This window comes from Dendropsophus ebraccatus, chromosome 6 (genome assembly GCF_027789765.1).
Source record: "Dendropsophus ebraccatus isolate aDenEbr1 chromosome 6, aDenEbr1.pat, whole genome shotgun sequence".
NCBI lineage: Eukaryota > Metazoa > Chordata > Amphibia > Anura > Hylidae > Dendropsophus > Dendropsophus ebraccatus.
Genome location: NC_091459.1, coordinates 9,551,738 through 9,573,449, shown reverse-complemented (window position 1 = coordinate 9,573,449; position 21,712 = coordinate 9,551,738). Strand labels below are relative to the sequence as shown.

General features: G+C 40.3%; 1 long non-coding RNA gene across 1 annotated transcript; it reads right to left on the bottom strand.

The window, feature by feature from the left end:
• Positions 1-3,782: 3,782 nt before the first annotated feature.
• On the bottom strand, positions 3,783-18,415 carry LOC138794637 (uncharacterized). Its single transcript, XR_011363481.1, has 3 exons — positions 18,174-18,415; positions 9,985-10,073; positions 3,783-5,904 (listed from the first exon to the last, which is right to left on the bottom strand). It is a non-coding gene; the product is annotated as an uncharacterized lncRNA (long non-coding RNA).
• Between the last annotated feature and the right edge of the window lie 3,297 nt (positions 18,416-21,712).

The window sequence follows — 21,712 nt, the reverse complement described above, 5'->3', positions numbered from 1 at the left end:
TGCCATCCTTGACCCACTGAAACATTGGTGGGCTGCTCACTCCGACAATACTTGGGTTGAAATTGAAAACGCTGTTGATGGTTTGCCGTCACTCAAATCCTGAAATTGGGGACCATCACCCGACCGCTTCCGAAACTCTTGACAACTCGGACACTGCGTGGGATCTACTACTACGAATGCCCCAATGGAACCACATGCTCTCTCTGGATACTTTCCCTATCGACATCCCATTTTTGCATATAGCGCACTGGAAAGCAAAAGGTATTACCTTGGTGAAGGACTTATATGATGATTCTGCCTCCCTGCATTTCACACACTTGATGGAGAAGTATGCTGTCTCCAAGAGAGACTTTCACAAATTCCTGCAAGTTCAAAGCTTTCTTGCTAAGCGCCCGTTACAAGGGATTTCCTTCAACGACCTTACCATGCTCTTCTTCACTACCATGTCCTCTATGGTCAGAGGTATTACCCTGTTCTATGACTTACTCTCAGACAACTTTTCTCTAAACCATCTGTGTTTGCCAAGTGGGAGGAGGAGCTACAGGAGCTATTTCGGAGGCCCCGTGGAGATCCATGCTGGAGATGGTGTACAAATCAATTCGCTGTGTAAACCACCAGGAGGCTGTTCTTAAGACTTTATACAGATGGTACTTTCATCCCCCCCACCTACATTCCATCTACCCAACTTGCTCACACCTCTGCAAGAGGAACTGTGGTCAAATAGGCACTCTTGTGGAAGGCGGCATTTCATATCATCCAGCACTACACCCATGTTCTCCTGCCACATAATCCTCAGACTGCCATACTATCTCTTGGCATCAATAAGTTCCCGCTGTCTAACAGGACAGTGATGCTCCATGTCCTGATAGAGAGCAGGATGGCAGCCGGCAGTTAGAGCAGAGCAGGGAGAGACTAACAGAGTAATATAGGGACAGAAAGGAGAGGAATAATTAACTTTTTTTTAAATTGTGATTTTCCGATTTTTGGCACTTTTACAACATGCTTTAACTAGTTCCCCCTTTTGTAATAGACCCAGTACTGTAGCTGCTATAGTTTTGGCTGTTTTAATGAAATTCCTTAAGATTTAATTCAAGAATATAAACGAATTTGACCCAAAATTCGCGAAATTTACATAATGAATTTCTGCCTGCTTCGCTCATCTCTAAACACAATCTTTCTGTTAATATCTTATCTTGTAAAATTTGTTCTGTCTGTTCATCATACCCAACTTCATAAGAAAGAAATACTTCTTGTGTAAGCAAATCTAACTTCAATTAGATTGGAACACACTGTAAGCTGTAAATAGAACTAAGCATGTTACATTTTCTCTCCCCACATACGGTAGGTATTCTTGATCCTCTCTGATAAATCGACAAGCAGAGTAATTAGTGTCTAGACAGAGAATCACAGTCACGTTATGTTTCAGTAAACACCGATCAACCATAACATTAAAACCCACTGACAGGTGAAGTGAATAACATTGGTTAACTTGTGACGGTAGATCCCACCAATGGGTAAGATATAAAAGATAGCAAGTGAACAGTAAGTTTTTAAAGTTGATGTGGAAGAAGGGCAGATAGGCAGACTTTATGGTCTCAGCTACTTTGCCATAGGCCAAATTGTAATGGCATGATGACTAGATCAAAGGATCTACCAATCAGGTCTTATAGGGTGTCTCATATGCGAGACATCGGTTGAATAGGTAAAAGTGTCATGGGAACTTAAGGCCCATTAACACATGTGAAGACTAAAGGCTAGTCAGTGTAGTCTGATCCAAATAAAGGGCTACCATACCACAAATGACTGAGAAAGTTAATTTTGACTATGACAGGTATAAGGACAAACAAACAGGGCCGGACTGGCCGTCTGGCATTTTCGGCAATTGCCAGAAGGACCGGTGGCCTCAGTGGGCTCGTCCTGTGCTCCTTTTGACCAGGCAACTCCCTCCCTCGTAGGCCTATTTCAATATTGTTGCGCCTACACCCTTTATTAGGGCAAATAGGGACCAATATAGATGTGAAGTTTGCAAACAGTCCTGTTTAGCGGCAGTGGGATCAGCAGAGCAGGCAGCAGCAAAAATACTAGTAGCTCTATAAGTTGTAGCACTAGAAGCCGAGGAGAAGGTAGCAGGTAGGTGACGTCATCACAACTGGGGGGGAAAATGCCTTCCAGTGGGGGTCCCTGGGCAAGTCACATGGCAGATGGCAGGCACGGAGAGAGGTAAGAACTGGTTATTACCCCCCCCCCCCCCCCCCCCCGCCCTTTAATAAAAAAAAAGTACTTGGCTAGACTTCTTTAAGCGCTATAGTTTTAAAAAAAGATTCTTATGGTTTGGCATTTCAGCTCTTTCATAAACTCAATTTAGTGCATGAAAAAAATCTAATAAAAAGAAGGCCCAAGTATCCACGTGGTGGTGCTTTATACCTGAGGGCCGTGAGCATGCCAAACACCACACCAAGGCCACAAGATATTTCTAAATACTACGGATTTAGGTTCATAAATGTTTTGTTGACTTTTTTCAGTAAATACTTGTTGCATTATAGAAAAAAAGGCATTTAAAATTGAAAATTTACAAAAATATTTGATTTTATCTCTAGTTTGCTTTAATTCCTGTAAACAAAGTTCAAACCTGCCATCAATTCTTTGCTTTATGAATGCTTTTTTTTCAACCACAAGATTACAGCTGATCTCTAGGATCAAAGCCATTAACCGATCTTTCATCAGCTTATTTGCACACAATCCCTTCTAGGAAAAAGAGATTTCCAAAAGTCACAATACAAATAAACATCATGAAAAATTGTCACCCCTGCCAATCAGCTGTTATGGTTCAGTGGTGTCATAGACCAGCAATATATATGCTACATTAACAATAAAAGCACAACAAAGCCTATGGAAAAGTGTCCATTAGTGTACACATTTGGGGGGGGGGGGGGGCCCAGTAAGGGCTGTGTTTGTGAGGTCGGTCATGCCATGATAAGCTGGGCAAGAAGGGGTTAAGTAATAGTATTATGTCAGGGGCTTTTATTCTTGGAGAAGCAAAAAAGTTTGAAGAATCCTAGAAATACATGTTATTCATGGTATAGCATATCAGATTTTTAATTTAACTTATCCAGGAAAGTGGGTGAACTTCAAGTTTAAGTGATTCTGCACGCAGTGATAGCAAATATAAAATTGGAAAAGGGGGGTGATTTAAACTTTTATTATGGAATGGGATTTTTTTTATTTATAAAAAAAGTTTTTTTTGTTTTTCTTTTAACACTAATTTGTAGTCCACCTAGTATGTACTGCATTAATCTCTGCATTTGGCATTCAATTACTAAGAGTTGGTGAAGCCCATAGTAAACGATTGCCGAGCTGGGATCAGAGTTATGGTATTGCTAAGCCTGGGACCTTGCCTGGCAAGTATGTTGGATCCCCCCTTTATGATACTATAATGGGGGGAATCCCACCACTAGACCCCCATGGATTTAACGGCATCTTCTCCCAGTTTCCCAGGACTGGATCCAGTTTTTCCCAGCACCTGGGGAGGAGCAGCATTGAGCATCAGCTGACTGATGAGCAGATTGCAGAGAAAATTAAGCACTTCGTTTCATTATTACTGTAAATCTGTTCATCTCCATTTGTAGATATCATATAGGACATGCAACATTGGTCCAAATATAAGGGATAACATTCCTTTAATAACACGGATACAAATATTTTATGCTTTACGGTTTTTATTGATTTTTTTTTTTAATGTAATAATACTGTGGACGAAACATTTGCTGTATAAGCAATACCAGATCTACAAAGACAATATGAAACTGAAAACAGTCAAATTGTACAATAAAACTGACCATAAACAAGTAACATTTGCCAAACCCAGCGAAACAATAACCATGCATGCTCAGCGAAGCATTCATATATTTGTTTTTATAACAGGGAGAGAACAGCTGGTCCTGCAGCACTATGACTGTGGCTTATCTCTTGCAAATACAAGGAAATAAACATTCTGAAAGCCAACATCCTCCATCCTTCATTCTACCGACACCAGCATATTTGGCCGACATTTATTTAATGTGCATGGTCAGTTCAGGTAAAAATAAATGAAATTATTGTGCCTGTGTATCACTAATCAACTCCATAAAAACACAACTATAATTTTTGTTAACCATAAGTGTGATCATGAAAAGAACTAGAGGAAGGAGACACAGAAAATTAGTTGGAGGGAAACCACATGGCAAAATAAATCAGGTTTGTTCTGAAGATATAATACAAGATAACAAATCCTTACCCCTTACAGGAAGCTGTGGCCTTCCCTATTAGATTAACACCCACAATCAGCTCTGTCCTGGTCTAGCAGATTGACCCTTTACAAGCAGCTATGTCCTAATCTAGTATTTTAACCTATTAAAATTACCCCCTCAGAGATGGTACTACCCAGAGAAGAAGAGAATGACCACTCAAAAAATAATACTGTAATACTGTGGAAAATCATCCATTTTTATGATTATATGGATTTTAGAAAATCCATTGTCATTTATTGCATTTTTCTCAGTTGCACATTGGGCCCTCTTTGAGTCTCTGACATTAAATGAGATTTATGACTAAAGCAATTCCTTTTTAACGTACTAAACCACACCATACTGTACAATATAATAAGAGGGAACATATGTTCCCTGTTAAGAGATTCAGAACAAATGTTTTTTGCATACCTAATGTAATGATTTTAAAGAAAGTACAGTAGTTATGTCCTGAACAATGGTATGGTTGGCTGGGGTAGTTAGGCCACTAAATGTATGTAAAGTATCCCTAAATCCCCCATCTGTTCTAGAATTAATAAACAATTTTGGGACATCCTCTTTAACTTTACAAACTACACATTTCAGTAGGAAATGTAAAACAAAAGGCAACAGGACCGGTGGTTTGTTTTATCAAAATGTATAAGAAACATGTTTCAGTGTGAGGGTAACCCCAAAATAACTAAGGGATATTAGTGTTGTCCTAGGAAACAAGCCACAATATTTAGCTTTGTGTTTTCCATTGTTAGGGTTTGTGCACACGGATTCCGGGTGGATCATCCGCCGCAGATTCCGCCACTCGCCCCCACTCACACCCATGCCATAGACTCCATTCAACAGGTTCTTTGGGAATCCACCCAACCATAGAATGGAGTCTATGGTACGGGTGGAGATGTGCGTGGGTGTGAGCGGGGGTGAGCGGAGGAATCCATGGCAGGTGATCTGCCTGGATTCATCAGTGTGCACATATCCTTAAAGGAGAATTTTGGGAAGAGGGTACCGTGCACTAACCTCCCCAGCTCCAGCAGCAGGTAGGTAGCAGGGGTCCTCCTTGGCCGGTGACTTGCTGAGCGGGCCTGGAACATCATGTCCCAGGTCCTCTCTCTTACCAGGATGCAGCCGGGGTCCAGGGGACTGGAGCTGCGGTAAACGGGTACCAATGATGGAACTGGAAAGGTAAGTGCACGTTATTTCTTTTATTGTCTTGCTCCCCGGCACTTTGGCAAAAAAAAAAAACCCCTGTCTGGAATTCTCCTATAGTGTTTTATGCCTCACTTATTCTTACCTAAATGGAAATTAGGAGCATTAACTACGACCTTTTGGCTTTGACAGTCTTTGTCTGCCATATAGAACAGTACATCCCAAGTAAGTACAATAAAAACACTGTAGGCCAATTTTCCTGTGGCAGATTTTTCAGTTCCACCATATATTATGCATATTTACCAACTTTTTCCAACAGACCCCCTTCCCGAAAACCAATTTTCAATGTAATTTGATCATATTCCATGAGGTTTCCCTGTATAGTAATAATAATAATAATAACAATAGAGAGTTGGTAATAAAGATGACTAAATAGGATACAATGGTATTTTCTTCACATTCCACTTTAGCACCGTCCTTTATCCTGTAAAGAAAAGGTGTGAAATCAAGTTAACAAAAGGCTCTTATATAAATACAATAATAAAAGGGCAACTTAAAGGGGTTGGCCACTTTATAGTAAAATAGGTCAGTACAGAGTATTAGTAAGTGTACTCACTGTATATACTGACAGCAGCTCCCTGTGTACCTCATAGAGCTAAAATCAGACTCCCCTCCTCCAGGCTGGGCTGCCCTGCTCTGTTTTGTTTCAGTCCATAAAATGGCCGACATGGAGGAGCATGTGACCAGGCCCTGTCCCCTGTGTCCTCCATAGACATATACAGGCTCAGTGGTGGACACTGGGGGGCAGGGCATGGTACACATGCTCCTCCATGTCAGCAATTTTATGGACCAAAACACCACAGAGCAGGGCAGCCCAGCATGGAGGAGGGGAGTCTTATATTAGCTGTAAGAGGTACACAGGGAGCTGCTGTCAGTATATACAGTGAGTACACAGGGAGCTGCTGTCAATATATAGTGAGTACACAGGGAGCTGCTGTCAGTATATACAGTGAGTACACAGGGAGCTGCTGTCAGTATATAGTGAGTACACAGGGAGCTGCTGTCAGTATATAGTGAGTACACAGGGAGCTGCTGTCAGTATATACAGTGAGTACACAGGGAGCTGCTGTCAGTATATACAGTGAGTACACAGGAGCTGCTGTCAGTATATACAGTGAGTACACAGGGAGCTGCTGTCAGTATATACAGTGAATACAGGGAGCTGCTGTCAGTATATACAGTGAGTACACAGGGAGCCGCTGTCAGTATATACAGTGCGTACACAAGGAGCTGCTGTCAGTATATACAGTGAGTACATGGAGCTGCTGTCAGTATATAGTGAGTACACAGGGAGCTGCTGTCAGTATATACAGTGAGTACACAGGAGCTGCTGTCAGTATATACAGTGAGTACACAGGGAGCTGCTGTCAGTATATACAGTGAGTACACAGGGAGCTCCTGTCAGTATATACAGTGAGTACACAGGGAGCTGCTGTCAGTATATACAGTGAGTACAGGGAGCTGCTGTCATTATATACAATGAGTACACAGGGAGCTGCTGTCAGTATATACAGTGAGTACACAGGAAGCTGCTGTCAGTATATACAGTAAGTACACAGGGAGCCGCTGTCAGTATATACAGTGAGTACACAGGGAGCCGCTGTCAGTATATACAGTGAGTACAAAGGGAGCTGCTGTCAGTATATACAGTGAGTACAAAGGGAGCTGCTGTCAGTATATACAGTGAGTACATGCAGCTGCTGTCAGTATATAGTGAGTACACAGGGAGCTGCTGTCAGTATATACAGTGAGTACACAGGAGCTGCTGTCAGTATATACAGTGAGTACACAGGGAGCTGCTGTCAGTATATACAGTGAGTACATGCAGCTGCTGTCAGTATATAGTGAGTACACAGGGAGCTGCTGTCAGTATATACAGTGAGTACACATGAGCTGCTGTCAGTATATATAGTGAGTACACAGGTAGCTGCTGTCAGTATATATAGTGAGTACAGGTAGCTGCTGTCAGTATATACAGTGAGTACACAGGTAGCTACTGTCAGTATATATAGTGAGTACACTTACTAATACTGTACACTGAGCAATTTTACTATAAAGTGGCCAACTTTTTTAAAACTCAACTTCATGAGTTTTAAAATGTATTAAAAAAACATGGCTGCTGATTTACCACAGTGCCCCATAAAAAACAGCTAAAGCAGAGTATAAACACTTTGTGAGAAAAAATGTAACTACCTAATCAAATTGGTATAGTGTACAAATTAGTTCTTCGACAGTAGAAAACTATATCATACTATCCACATCACGTGTGTATAACTGATAGGACCAGATAGGAAAACTTCATAATGCTAGTAAAAGTAACCAAATTCAATAGAAAGAAATGTCCCCATACTAAACCACAACGGTACAGGAAAGAATGGTTGCCCACTTGATTACCCATGGACCTATAGGTTTAGCAAACAGATCTCCAGGCTTATTAGAAATCAGGTACTTTTGATGGAAAACTTTCATCCAACGTTTTTCCAGTAAACTTGTGATCTGTAAGTTCAGGTTGAGACAGTCAGGGCAAAACCCAAACTAGGCCTGACACCTACTACTGAACTCACCTACTACTGAACTACCACTTGTAGTTGGTATTGGGGCATTTGTTTACTGAACATGATTGATTTGGGTTAATTTTAACAGAGTAACCAAAATATCACAAACCAAAGCGTAAAAAAAAAACCCACGCAAAAATGTTAATGTAAAAAGAAAAAACCTAGGAGACCAGTGCTGCTCTTTTATATCCATATGAAGGTACTGTATGTTTTCACTACTCTAATAGCAAATAATATTATGCATTGTATGTTTGTTTTGTATGAAGCTGTAAAAAAAAGCATTTCGTAATACGTTCAACCAAACCCAATTCAACCAAGAAAGAGAGGTGATGAATGTAGGGGGTGTGGATGGATGAAAGAGAGGGGATGTGGATAACCAGAGAAAATAATCCCATACTCTACACCAGGGGTGTCAAACTCAGGCCCTCCAGCAGTTGCAAAACTACAATTACCATCATGCCTGGACAGCCAAAGCTAAAGCCATCGGCTTGTAATGTATGTATATTTCCCATTGACTATACTTCAAAGCTAGATTATAGTTACCTAAATATAGTTGAAGCAGAGATACATCCATGTATACCAGCCATATATCCATATTAAAAAAATAAAAAATAATAATTATATATATATATATATATATATATATTCACTACCATTCAAAAGTTTGGGGTCTCATTGAATTGTCCTTATTTTTGAAGGAAAAGCACTGTACTTTTCAATGAAGATAACTTTAAATGAGTCCTAACTTTAAACAAATACACTCTATACATTGCTAATGTGGTAAATGACCATTCTAGCTGCAAATGTCTGGGTTTTGGTGCAATATCTACATAGGTGTATAGAGGCCCATTTCCAGCAACTATCACTCCAGTGTTAGAAAACCCTTGTGCAATCATGTTCACACATCTGAAAACAGTCTAGCTCGTTACAGAAGCTACAAAACTGACCTTCCTTTGAGCAGATTGTGTTTCTGGAGCATCACATTTGTGGGGTCAATTAAACGCTCAAAATGGCCAGAAAAAAACTCGACAGTCTATTCTTGTTCTTAGAAATGAAGGCTATTCCTTGTGAGAAATTGCTAAGAAATTGAAGATTTCCTACAACGGTGTGTACTACTCCCTTCAGAGGACAGCACAAACAGGGTCTAACCAGAGTAGAAAAAGAAGTGGGAGGGCGCGTTGCACAACTAAGCAAGAAGATAAGCACATTAGAGTCTCTAGTTTGAGAAACAGACGCCTCACAGGTCTCCAACTGGCATCTTCATTAAATAGTACCCGCAAAACACCAGTGTCACCATCTACAGTGAAGAGGCGGCTGCGGGATTTTGGGCTTCAGGGCAGAGTGGCAAAGAAAAAGCCATATCTGAGACTGGTCAATAAAAGAAAAAGATTAAGAAGGGCAAAAAGACACAGACATTGGACAGAGGAAGACTGGAAAAAAGTGTTGTGGACGGATGAATCCAAGTTTGAGGTGTTTGGATTACAAAGAAGAACGTTTGTGAGACGCAGAAGAAATGAAAAGATGCTGTAAGAATGCCTGACGCCATCTGTTAGCATGGTGGAGGTAATGTGATGGTCTGGGGTTGCTTTGGTGCTGGGAAGGTGGGAGATTTGTACAGGGTAAAAGGGATTCTGAATAAGGAAGGCTATCACTCTGCACCGCCATGCCATACCCAGTGGACAGCGCTTGGTTGGAGCCAATTTCATCCTACAACAGGACAATGACCCTAAACACACCTCCAAATTGTGCAAGAACTATTTACAGCAGAAGCAGCAGCTGGTATTCTATCATAGGTAATGGAGGGGCCAGCGCAGCCATTAGATCACCACCCCATTGAGCTGTTGTGGGAGCAGCTTGACCGTATGGTACGCCAGAAGTGCCCATCCAACCATGTATTTGACACTGGGAATATGATCCTTAAAATACAGAGGAATCCTTATTCTACTTACCCTTCTGATAAGCAGTATTGAAACAGAACATAGACGACTGGTTGACCGTCAAAATTAGTGACATTTTAGGTATGCCTCAAGAAGAAAATCTAAAAAAGGAACAAAAAATTAGATATACATAATTTATTAAAATTACCATATTTATTTATGTTATATCAACATTTGAGTTTCTATCTAGTGATAACTGGAGTAATAGCAGCCAGACGATGCATTTATCAAGCCTGTTTTAGCTTTTATATTTGAAATAATAAAACATCTGCTGCAGTAAGAAGAGAGAACACATTTTCTAGTAGCCACATAAGTCAATGCCAAAAAAAAGGATGTGAAAAATAAATATGTGCTGCACATAAAGAAAAAACAATGAATAAGGGCCGGCTAAATCAAATTACCACTGCCAAAACGTTAATTGTTTCCACTTAATTTCATTTATGTGGTGTTGAAGTGCTCATTCATTTGGAACACAAAATGTTCTCTTCCGAATAAAACATTGTGTAAACTATAAGACATTCTGTTATTGGGAAAAGGACAAAAAAAAATAATTTTTTTTAGACCAGTAATCAAAAATTGGTCTTACTCCAGTTTCACACATACAGTATTGCAGCAGATTACACACTGCGAGTTTCGCAGCAAAATTCGCTGTGAAACACTTTCTTATATTCTCTATGGCTTTACATACTCGCTGAAGATTTTTCACTCCGTTGTGAGAAATTAAAGCCCATTCCCACTTAACCCACTGCTTTTGCACCTTGGTTGACATAGGAGTGTGGTTTCGTATAATAGTACTAGAGATGAGCAACTGAAATTCAGTTCAGAAATTTGCTAAAGAAATTGATTCAGGAACAAATCAAATTTTTCGAAAGTTTGTTCTGAATTTCACGAAAATTACATTGCAACAAAAGCCTGGGTGCAACGGGTTAATGTTTTGCAGCCAGGTAATGGGCTGCAAGGCAACCCCCTCCTCCCCGCAACATCACACTTTCTCCTTTACTATATATGTTGTAGCAAGTCAGCTCCTTTGCAGTGCACTGAACACATACATTTTCACTAGCTAGAGACAGATAGGTAAAGGCAAGGCTAGAGAGGGTTATAGAAGGTTGGTTAGGTAACAGTGGAGGAATAGTGTAAGGGTAGTAGAGTAAACTGTGTAGCTGTGATATGGCTCCTGTCCTGTCTACTTGTGTGCCAGTACACCCTGTCTACAGCTCTCCTGTGTGTCAGGTTACCTCAGGTGGCCTTTTCTAAAACCGTGTCTGGCAGCAGAATAACTGTCATTGACAATTTTACAACAGGTCACCTGATGTAACCTGAAAGGTGACTGACAGATTTAACTTCACCCAGGAGAGCTGTGGACATTGGTAGACCACTGATGTACAATGAGCCACCGTAAACAGCTCTCTTGGGTGATGTTAACCCAGTGGGTCACCTGGCAGGTAATCCTAGGGACACCCTAGGTGTTGGTGAGGTGCAGTAGAAATCATTCAGAAGGGATACAAGGTATTATTGTTCAACAGTAACTTTACTCAAATGTCAAGTACAATGGTGTAAAGGTCTATTAATTACTGAGTGTCTTCATAGCTGCCAGCCAGAGATAGATCAAAAAGTTTCTCTTTTAAATACAACACATATACCTCATATGCAAGATAAAGCACTAGTAAACAACATGTGTAATCAGTGTTCATTATGGTACAGAGTATCTCTTTATCAAAACTAACCCCCCTATAACAATAGTCAATTTTCCTGCTACATACATGGTGTAATGACAAGGAACTTTTCTTGACTGTTACATTTGGTCAACATGGCACATAACCAATAACTGCTCAAAGGGTGCAATCCACATAAGGCTTTCTAACTGGTCCTACTTGGCAAGAAAATCATGCAGGGCCAAGAGGTAACCTAACCTCAACATGTTGCCCATAAGACATCTGGGCACCCTCTCACACTTGGGCACCTGTGGAGGTAAAAAAATGATGTGGCAACACACCCAGACGGGATATGGGACTTTTCCCATGGCCCTTGCATATGGGTTTTCCATGTTCCAGGTTATGCATACAGTCCGGAAGGTTGTCCCTTTTCACAGAGCTACTGGCAACAAACATGGTACAGCCATGTACTAGGTATTTCACAAATCCATGTCCTTTGGGTTTGTTAAACTCCGGCTTGCCTTCCTCCATTTAGGACACACCTGGGTCTGGGAGCTCCATACTTCTCCTGATATCCCACTCCGGCTCCTTCCTCTGTCCAAACCATGTACAGTAGGTCAGTCCACTCTGGAACTGCTGCATGCACACAGCTTGACGTTCTTTCTGGGACTGCTGCACGCTGACAGCTTGCCAGCCTTTCTGGGACTTTTATCCCAAAGTCTCTTTCTTGAGGTTCAATGTTTGATACAGGCTCCCAGTAGAAAGGTGGTGGGGTGTGTCAAAGTAGCTCCTCTTCCCAGCCGGACTTGATTGCCTCCCTGTAACTGGGCAGTGATGGAAAGGGACATGTGGCACATCCTCCTCCTCCGCAGGCCACCCCATAGGGACTCATGGATGACTGGGCTCCTCATTCTCCTCAGGCCACCCCAATGCACCGGTGAATGCCAGGGCACCTTATACTCTTTGGGTCACCCCATAAACACTTGTGGATGTCCACACTTCAGATAAGCACCTCACTCAAGAACCCTTGCATATTGCTGCCAACTTGCCCCCATATTTTTCTCTACTGTGGTCTCACTTTCATGCAGGGCCGAAAACACGGGGAGAGATGCCACTCCACAGGGCTGGATACACAGGGGCAGCTTTCTAATGGTGCTTAGTAGGCTTTTCTTGCGCTGGTTTTGATGCATTTTTCTGTGGGAGGGTTATACAGCAAAAATCACCTTTTTTTTGCCAAAAAAGAACACATGTTTTGTATGTGGTTTTCATTACAAAAAAGCCCTATATAGTCCCACTAATGTTGCTGCCATAGTTTAGTTGTTCTAGTGAAGTTCCTTTAGGGTTCAGTTCAGACTAACCCGAATTTTGAGCCAAAATTCTGCAAATCTGTCAAATTGCCCTCAAATGTTGCCTATTAGCCATGTGTGTGGCCGGACTTAACCACGGTTCCCAAAACTTCCTAACAGCTTTGGCGTATTGTTCTAGATAGCTGGCAATTTGTTAAAAAAAAAACATCCTGCTTATGTTAGTATGCACACCCTCTCTTAAAGTCTATCTTCAAGTGCAATATAAAAGCATGTCTAGCAGTCAACAATCTGTCACCAAGAGGTACACTACCTACAAGTAGCTTCTGAGAGGAGAACATTTTACCTCCTGCTGTGGCAAGACTGTGTGGCTGTGATATGGCTCCTGTCCTGTCTACTTGTGTGCCAGTACACCCTGTCTACAGCTCTCCTGTGTGTCAGGTTACCTCAGGTGGCCTTTTTTAAAACCGTGTCTGGCAGCAGAATAACTGTCATTGACAATTTTACAACAGGCCACCTGATGTAACCTGACAGGTGACTGACAGATTTAACTTTACCCAGGAGAGCTGTGGACATTGGTAGACCACTGATGTACAATGAGCCACCGTAAACAGCTCTCTTGGGTGATGTCAACCCAGTGGGTCACCTGGCAGGTAATCCTAGGGACACCCTAGGTGTTGGTGAGGTGCAGTAGAAATCATTCAGAAGGGATACAAGGTATTATTGTTCAACAGTAACTTTACTCAAATGTCAAGTACAATGGTGTAAAGGTCTATTAATTACTGAGTGTCTTCATAGCTGCCATCCAGAGATAGATCAAAAAGTTTCTCTTTTAAATACAACACATATACCTCATATGCAAGATAAAGCACTAGTAAACAACATGTGTAATCAGTGTTCATTATGGTACAGAGTATCCCTTTATCAAAACTAACCCCCCATAACAATAGTCAATTTTCCTAGCTAATCGATAGCTGGCAATTTGTTAAAAAAAACATCCTGCTTATGTTAGTATGCACCCTTTTTTAAAGTCTATCTTCAAGTGCAATATAAAAGCATGTCTAGCAGTCAACAATCTGTCACCAAGAGGTACACTACCTACAAGTAGCTTCTGAGAGGAGAACATTTTACCTCCTGCTGTGGCAAGACTGTGTGTCTAATTAGGCCACAGCTGTAATAACTTACATATCCTCCTGGGACATATCTGCATGCTGAGTTCCACAGCAAAACCATATTTCTATACGGGTAAAAAAAAAATTTGTCAATGAGAGTATACATAGCATTTCACACCAGCTACATAGAGTACAGGCAACGGTATTCTGGAGCTGAGTGTTCTACGCCTCTAGTGCTCTGTGAGCTGTATAGAAGCCCCTGTGCAGCATTCGGGAGGAAAAGAACCTAATCCATCATCTTTGGTGTAAAGTGAAACTGGCTTAGTCGCCCCTAGCAACCAATCAGATTCCACTTTTCATTCCTCACAGACTCTTTGTAAAATGAAAGGTGCAATCTGATTGGTTGCTAGGGGCCTCGGTGGGACAGTTTCCGCTTGCTGTCGCGGCATGTAATAGCACCAGCAGTGAGCAGGGAACGAGGAGCAAGTTGACTTGAGAGGTCGGCGCTCGCTTGCTCCCGGTGATGAGAGATGATCGAACATTGAAAAATCTTAGGTTCGATCGAACTCGAACCTTGTCGGACCTTTCACATTTGATTCCCGATGCCTTCCTGTTCCGAGGGGAAGGAGGAGACAGCCCAAGTACCGCCTGGAATTCCGGGATACAGCCTAGGTAATAGGTTCGACAAGGTTCGAGTTCGACCGAACCTAAGATTTTCTGATGTTCGATCATCTCTACCGGTGATCGCCCCGTGTAATAGGGCTTTAGCCATTGTGGCAAATTGTGAAATAGAAAACAGATTAGATAGAACTTGAATTACAATCTGTACTAGAAATATTAGGATAATAAAAACCAGCTCAGGATTTATTGACACCGATGCAAGTTATTTCTTTTTCTATGTGGAATTAGAGAAGAGACCATGAGAAGATTCTCCAGGTAAATTATCCAGCACTGACGCACGGTCAATAAATCTAACTGTTCACGGCACAAAGAAAAAGACTCAATTAAGGCGAATGCTTTTTCAGATTTATGCTAAAATTGTGAAATTAATTTGAAAATGTTCTACTAGAAATAAAATACACGGGGAGAATGAAGAATTATACAGATATTCAACCCAAGCTGAATCTGTGCAACAGAGCAGGTCTGCATTAGACACCGTCAGGAGAGCGCACAATGACACCTGCGAAACACAGCTCCCACATCTACTGAAACAACAGGAATATGATGGACTGTATTTCACTTTCTAGATTGCCGATATTGTAAAATGACATGCAGCTTATGGCTTTGTTCACACTCGTTAAAAAAACAACAACTTTTGTTTAAAAAACAAACATCCATTATTGCATCATTTGCATTGAAGTCAATGGTATAATGGGCGTCGTTTGCACACAGTGTATCAAATCGGGGACGTTGTCTGCGCCGACCTCAAATAATGATCATGACAATTATTTTCAGATGTCTTTTGCAAACAACGGACATTATTTCTTAGTTGTTCAAACAGTTTTTTATTTTCACCATCCTATAAATGAAGGTTTTTCTACAATGTTAGGCACACTACGTACTTTTTATGCAAAAAACGGATACTGATTGCAATGGAATCAGCATCCATTCTTTATTGCAGGGGCAGCATTGCATTAGATTCAGAAGGGACATTAAAATAATGGAGCAGAATTGCATTGAATTCTTTAGAACGTGGGTTAAAATAATCTACCTGTAATAATGTACGTCCTGGGTGTCTAAGGTGCGCTTCATAACATTAATGTTAATGACAGGCTGCATAGCAATGATCAGTGTATGCAATCTGATGATTGCATGTAAAAGTGACCTAGGGGGACTTAAAATGTAAAAAAAAAAAAAAAAAAAAAAGTTAAAATGTTTTTAAAAATACTCCAAAGCCCCTCCCCCAATAGATTAAAATTACCCCCTTTCACATTATATAAACAAATTATATAAAAAATAATTAAATAAACATATTATATACCGTAGCGTGCGTAATTGTTTGATCTATTAAAATATAACAATTGTCATCCCGTCATCCCGCACGGCGTAAACGAAAAGATGGAGAAAACTGCCAGGATTACCGATTTTTTTCCCTCATTACATATTTAAAAAATTAATAGAAAGTGATCAAAACGTCTGAGCTACACAAATATGGTATTCATAAAAACTAGAGATCACCCCATACAGCCCGGTAGGTGAAAAACTAAAACTGTTATAAGAGTCACAATAGGCCCATTTTATTATTAACTGATTGCAAAAAAAAAACAACATATTAGAGAATCTGTGTAACCTGCATGTGGTTGTGTTCGGACTGACCCATAGAATAATGGTATTATGTCGCTTTTACCATATAGTGCATTACGTAGACACAGGAACCCCCCAAAAGTTAACATATTGTATTCTTTTTTCCAATTTCACTATTTATATTTGCATAAATAATATTTTTGGGGTTCCAAATGGTAGAATGGAAGACGCCATTACAAAGTACAACTATTCCTGAAAAAACAAGCCCTTACATGCCCCTGTAGATAGAAAAATGAAAGTGCTAGAGCTTTTAGAAGGGGAGGAGGAAAAAATGAAAATGCAAAAATTAAAATTGGTGCAGTCGGCTAGGTCATTTTGGGCTTGGTCCTCAAAGAGTTAAAAAAATAACTCCTAGCCCAAAAAAACCCTTTAAGGTGGTCATACAGAACATTAGAACTAGAGCTAGAATACTTACCTGTCTGCGCTCCCCAGGGGCCTATCTGTTTGCATCTCCAAGTCCCCCACTTAGTGACGGCCCGCTCAGCTCATCAATGGCTGAAAAGGGACAGCACCAGCTGATCGGCTGAGCAGGCTGTTAGTGAGGGCCTTAGAAAAGCACGGACAGGTAAGTATGGCCCCCTTTATTATTTTTAATATAACATCAGCACTATATATTCACTTCTACAACGCTATGGATTTAATTCTCACAGTGCAATCAAAATCCGCTGCAAGAACTGAGTACTATAGACTTTAATCTCTGTACGGTACATGTGAACGTACTCTTAGAATAAAGTTAGGTTGTCAACTTTACCATACAAAGACTGATGATTGCCTATATATATATATTTGGAAGATGAAGAAAAATCTAAATTGGGGGGTTTGGAAGGAAGTTAATGGTAATTCCCTTTTCTCCATTTTTATACTTTGAGTATGATTAAAAGAAAAAACACGACACGTTGTGAACCCAACATTATAACTGTTTATCCTAATTTTCTGCATATTAAATTCTGATGACTTAGATCTGTTTTTTTTTTTTTAACATTTGGGAACATATAACTTTGGCACAGAGGAAACCATTTCATTTTTAATCTCTGAGGTGTCATCTATTGATGTGGAAATGAAAGCGTTACCAGATGGAGGATTTGAGATAATTTATGATACACTAATCAAAAATAAACGAAAATTACAAAACTATCTGATCATCAGGGAAAGTGCAATGTGCTTATAAAATGAAGTTGATGAAGTTGCTATGAAAGCATGTTACGTAAACAGAAAACTGGAGAAAAGTTTGATTTGTAGTAAAAATTTATATTCCACAATAAAGCATCTTTATTACCTAAAATTCCAAAATTTACTGATAAAGTTTTTATCAGTAATAAAATATTTAAAAACCTGATCTGGCTCACAGATCAGTTAAATTGGTCACCTGAGCAGATTAACTTTAACTTTATCCAAGCCTTAAAAAAAAAAATCAAAAAAAAAAAATCACATGTTTGAAGAGACCATGGCACTCATGAGCCCTGTAATCTACTTTATGTTTATTTTATATTATACACCTACAACTGAATTTCCTGCTGAAATGACCATAAAACACCAAAATTAGACAAAATGCAAAAATTATTTTACAAAAAGACATGTTAAAAAAACAACACAACTTGGAAAGATAGAAGCCAGTGCTAGGACTGCTGAATGATACAGTTCTTAATGTCGCAACTTATCGATCTCCTCCTCTAAGATTGGAGGAGTGAAACATTGTTGGAGTCTGAGGTGAAGACCAATGAGCTGGGACATCAAGCACTGTATCTTTCGTATACTTGGTATTGTTGCATCTTGAATAAAGTTTACATTGCACATACAGTACAAGCCACAGCATGAAGCATAGCACTTACATTTTATAGGTCTGTTTTATGCAATTGCGGGGTGTTTTTTCTTGTTAGCACATGCACATGATGCACTGAAATCACTTTATATTGCATTAGGCCGTTCCCAGCTGTCCGGCCTTCTTCCTCTCGAGCTGCAGTGCTCAGCAGGGCAGTAGCCTCCTAAAACAGCTGACTTGTAGGGGTGCTGGGGGTGACCTTGATGACCTATCAAAATGTAAACCTTAAAGGGAAACTATCAACCTGCTGATATATCCTCATTGCACAGGAGACTCAGAGGAGGAAGGTGTGTATGTTATAGTATGCCTCTTACCTTCCTCCTCGGCACCATTTCAGTGCAGTTAATGGTGTGCTCCATGGTTTGATGAGACCGTTAAGAGCACTAGAGCACCATTAGTCTGACCGGGTCTGGCCAGATGGACGCTAGGGAGGCGGGCAATGCTCCTAACGGGTACTCCAGTGCTCCTAATGTATTTGCCAGACCATGCAGCACACAGCTAACTGCACTGGAATGGCACAGAGAATGAAGGTAAGATACATAACTTCCTCCTCTAAGTCTTCTGTACAATAGGGACATATCAGCAGGTTAGGTTCATCTAACCTACTGATAGTTCCCCTTTAAGACAACCGTGTTAGAGCGTACCAGTCATAGTTCTGGCTTCTACAGTATACTTGCTTCATCTGTCAATGTAAGAACCATGACACGTACCCTTTAGTGTTTTATCGCAAACATAAAATCCTACAATTAGTTTAATCTCTTTTTGATTGAACTTAAATTTTAACTTAAATTTGTATAAATTTATTTTTATGTAAATTAATTTTATGTAAAAATACAAATGAAAACATTCTGGCTTTGGACTTCTATTCAAAGAAGCTGAACCATTCCAGTGCTTGCTGTCTTACTATCTTACTTTAAAGGAGAAGTGCGGGGAAAATTTTTATTAAAGTATTGTATATCCCCCCAAAAGTTATACAAATCCCCAACATACTGTACACTTATTACGGGAAATGCTTATAAAGTGCTTTTTTCCCTGCACTTACTACTGTATCAAGGCTTCACTTCCTGGAAAACTTGGTGATGTCACTTCCTGGATAACATGGTGATGTCACTTCCTGGATAACATAGTGATGTCATTTCCCGGATAACATGGTGATGTCACTTCCTGGATAAACATGGTGATGTCACTTCCTGGATAACATGGTGATGTCACTTCCTGGATAACATGGTGATGTCACTACCTGAATAACATGGTGATGTCACTTCCTGGATAACAAGGTGATGTCACTTCCTGGATAACATGGTGATGTTATGACCCGACTCCCAGAGCTGTGCGGCTGTGGCTGCTGGAGAGGATCATGGCAAGGGGACACTGAGGGACACAGGGCACTGGAGAGACACTGAGCACCCCCTGCCATCACCATCTCCAGTAGCCACAGGCCGCAAAGCTCTAGGAGTCGGGTCGTGACATCACCATTTTATCCAGAAAGTGATATCACCATGTTATCCAGGAAGTGACATCACCATGTTATCCAGGAAGTGACATCACCACGTTATCCAGGAAGTGACATCACCATGTTATCCAGGAAGTGACATCACCATGTTATTCAGGAAGTGACATCACCATGTTATCCAGGAAGTGAAGCCTTGATGCAGTAGTAAGTGCAGGGAAAAAAGCACTTTATGTGTATTTCCAGTAATAAGTGTATATTGGTGATTTGGGGGGATATACAATACTTTAATAAAAATTTTTGCTGGACGTCTTTAAGGAAGCGCTGTCATAATTTTTGTGCCAAACAAGCCTTTAGAAATGTACATTGCAGACATTGCATCTGATACTCTGCTATATAGCTTTTCAGGTTAAATGCTCTTATTGCTTCATAAATCAATTTCCATTGAACCTCTCTCTAGGGTTCTTATTTCATTAACCTGTTTACTACCGCCTATCCCTTCATTATCCCATTGTTCATTTCAGAAATCTCCAAAGTGACTTGCAGATCTCTTTTCTATTGATTAACTTTAACATGGTCCACAAGCAGCTCTCTGGCTCCAAAAACAGAATTCTACATATTATCAAAAGAGATTCCATTCCCTCCCTCCCTTCTTTTTAATATGACAAATTCTCTGGAAGAAAATTGTTTAAAACGTAGTCTACAAAAATGTTCTGTTTAAAATAAAAAAAAAATCCACAGATAGTACCTTGCCTGTATTTCATTAAACATATACAACATCCCCTTATTGGTACAAATCCAATTAAAAAAAAAATTATCTTCATGTTTTCTGCAATGAAACAGTTGGATATAATTTAGCAGTCTCCCAATTGCTGGATGTTTCGCACTGTATTAATATTTTGAGAATGTTTTTGAATCTGAATCTCATTTAGAATCTCTAGATGGCCAGAGTGACTTTCAGGATAATAGGAAAGTCTTTTAGACAGCACTTCTGTGTCTATGGGTGGTGCTTGCAGTAAGAAAAAAAATTCCAGCGATATTGTAAAAGTTCAATCTCGGCACTCACCATAATGCTTCATAATTTTTATTGTAGAAAAAAAATCCATCACAAGATACAACAGCAACAGCTTCGGCGTCAAGCTTTTCTCAACTTCATTAAAATTATGAAGCATTATGGTGAGTGCCGAGATTGAACTTTTACAATATTTCAGGATAATACAGTATTATTCATGCTGCTAACCACCTTGTCCTATAGATTAGGTAAGGAAAGCAAAGCAAGGGACTGGCTTACCCATAGATTCCCATGATGAGTGAAGGGTATAGCTAAAGAGGTGAACACATCTGTCTGGTCCTGTCATTAAACTATCAGCAGTGCCATGTGTGTCAGGTAGTTTTTCAAGTAGGAAAGTCTTTTAGACAGCACTTCTGTGTCTATGGGTGGTGCTCGCAGTAGGAAAAGAATTCCAGCGATATTGTAAAAGCTCAATCTCGGCACTCACCATAATGCTTCATAATTTTTATTGTAGAAAAAAATCCATCACAAGATACAACAGCAAAAGAACGTTTCGGCGTCAGGCCTTTCTCAACAGTTGAGAAAGGCCTGATGCCGAAACGTGCTGTTGCTGTTGTATCTTGTGATGGATTTTTTTCTACAATAAGAATTATGAAACATTATGGTGAGTGCCGAGATTGAACTTTTACAGGTAGTTTTTCAGTGTCATTACACTGAAGAAATAACATGCGCATTTGGCTTAATCAACATCAAAATAGTGAAAAGAAGAATGACGTACTCACCAAGTCTCTTATTCTATATGAGACACTACATACGGGGAGATCAGCGTGCAGCAGTTGCTGGAAGGATGGCAACAGCTGTTTTGTGGGTAAATTCTTGCTTCCTAGGCAAGAAAGAGACTTGGTGCCCCTGTTAATAATCTGTTGACCTGTTTTACCAATTTATGCTGAACCCCATCATATCTCTGCATAGAGATCACCAGCACCTCAAACCATAGGGATTGGAGACAAGCAAATTTACAGTACAAATGAATAGCTTTGTTAGCTCAGGTAGCTGGCTTTCTTTGAACTCTGTGCCGCTCCCCCCC